The sequence below is a fragment of the Mandrillus leucophaeus genome, unplaced genomic scaffold, assembly GCF_000951045.1.
Source record: "Mandrillus leucophaeus isolate KB7577 unplaced genomic scaffold, Mleu.le_1.0 Scaffold41, whole genome shotgun sequence".
Taxonomy (NCBI): Eukaryota; Metazoa; Chordata; class Mammalia; order Primates; family Cercopithecidae; genus Mandrillus; species Mandrillus leucophaeus.
This window is the reverse complement of record NW_012104365.1, coordinates 677,438-679,949: the sequence shown is the minus strand read 5'-3', so window position 1 is coordinate 679,949 and position 2,512 is coordinate 677,438.

The following is a 2,512-nucleotide window of genomic DNA, read 5'->3' as shown; positions in this document are numbered from 1 at the left end:
TAAGGAGCCATGCTCCCACCCCCATCCTTCCAACACAGAAGTCATCACTTTGTACTTTAAATTGCAGTGTGGACACACACACAACACTTCCACAGTGATGTGTCATTACAAGGGCTATATCAAATGCAAACAGGAGCACAGAAGCCGAAACAAGGCACTGTGCTCAGCTAGTGGGGAGAGGCGTATCTGCGAGGCACTTGGAGAGTAGAGTATTTGCACAGAATATCAAGATATGAGTAAGACTCTCCAGGGCAAGTCAGAGGAAACTGCATTCTGGGTGGAGATAACACCATATGCAAAGTTCAAGGGTGTGGAAGTGCATGACCTGTAAGGATAGGGAGAGATTTATGTGGCTGTGGGTTCAGCTGAGTTGGAGAATGGAAGGACAAAACATCAAAGCCAGACAGGTAGACTGGGACAGAGATAAGAGCCTGTTAGATGAACCTCAGGGTTTCAACACTGACATTGTCAACATTTGGGGCCAGATCCCTCTTTGTTGGGGCGGGGAATCACTTGCCATCTTGTGCATTGTAGGATGTTTAGCAGCATCCCTGGCCTCTACTCACAGATGCCAGTGGCACCCTCACCACCAGTTGGGACAACCGAGCATGTCTCCAGACAGTGCCAATGTCCCCTGGGGAATATTGTCCCTGGGGAAATTGTCACCTGCTGCTGTAGTGTGATGGGGATGACCTAGAATAGATGATCAGTGGTTATTTGTACAATGACTAAATGAAGGGAGCACAGACGAAAAGACTGGAAAGGAGAAGGGACACATTATCTTGGCCAGGCATGGTGGCATGCATCTGTAGTCCCAGCTACTCGGGAGGCTGAGGCAGGAGGATCAATTTAGCCCAGAAGGTCAAAGCTGCAGTAAGCCGTAATCATGCTACTGCACTCCAGCCTGGGCAACAGAGCGAAGCTCTGTCTCTAAAATAAAAATGTAAAAACAAGGCCAGGCATGGTGGCTCATGCCTGTAATCCTAGCACTTCGGGAGGCCAAGGTAGGTAGATCACTTGAGGTCAGGAGTTCGAGACCAGCCTGGCCAACATGGTGAAACCCCACCTCCACTAGAAATACAAAAATTAGCTGGTGTGGTGGTGCACGCCTGTAATCTCAGCTACTCAAGAGGCTGAGGCAGGGGAATTGTTTGCACCTAGGAGGAGGAGGTTGCAGTGAGCCAAGATCAGGCCACTGCGCTCCAGCCTGGGAGACAGAGCAAGACTCTGTTGAAAGAAAGGAAGAAAGAAAGAAAGAGAACAAGAGAGGAAGGAAGGAAAGAAGGAAGAGAAGGAGGGAGGGAAGAAGGGAGGGAGGGAAGGAAAGAGAGAAAAATTCTCAGAGTTAAGGAGATATGCAGAAAGGATTCATGAGAATACAAAGAGAAGACGACAGTTGAAGGAGTTCACAGTGAATTTAGAGATAAAGGTCACTGCTGAGAGATTTGGAGGAAAAGGTGGCTTGGAGTTTGAGGAGAATGGATGAGAGTCCAAAAAGCACCTGGGAAGTTTGGAAGTCAGCACCAAAGTGAGACATGCCCACTTTGGGAGGAGATGAGAAGGTGTTAGGAAGCCCATGGGGCTCACTGCCTTATTTTAAGAGTCATGTATTTAGCATTTATCAGGGTAAAAATACTGGTTTTCTATTGAAAAAAAGTTATATAAAGTTTCCTTTCAAGTGTATTTGTAAGGAAGCTGATTCTGACAAAAACACACTATTTTTCCTACTACTGGACTGTCAACACAGATACACTCCGACATCAGATGTGTAGGGGTTCTCTCCACCAACCACACAATTCTCTAGCAGCCATTACAATTCTGACACCATCTACCTGGAGATGGTATCAAAAGGAGCTTGTTATGAATAATCAAAGGCATCCCTATCATTCAGGAAATCCCAAGGGTTTTAGGAGCTCTGTGACAAGAACTGGGGACAAAGACCAAGTACGTTTCTTCTTAGACCACAGTGATATAAAAAAATCAAGTAGTAATGGTGTGGCAGGCCAGGCCTCACTAATGCAGGCCTCCATAACAACTGTTTCCATGCTGACTGAGTGGTTAAATGTGAAAAGCCAAAACAGCCAGTGTCCTTATACAAGGGCTGGAATGTCACAAAAGCCTACCAAGTTTTGCCTAGGCCTTTCCTGGGCCTTGAAGTATGACAAGATGGCAAAGGAATTCTTAACAGAACCTGCTTAGGATTAAACAAGTTTTACTAGGGGTCTGAAGAAACTCCCCAGGCCTCCACAGACAAGTTTACTGGGGGTCTGAAGGAACTCCCCAAACCTCCATGATTTAGCAGGAGACATGATAAGGGTAATCATCCCAGCACCTGGACCCATTTAGATTAAGTAAATTTGCTGAGGCTCCAGAGGAAAGTCTTCAGGACTCAGATCTTAGTTAGAGATTAGAAGAAGTTAATCACTTACGTCTTTAGATGAATGCACACTTACACATAGACATACAGCTTGGAAGATATACACTTACACATAGACATACAGCTTGGAAGATA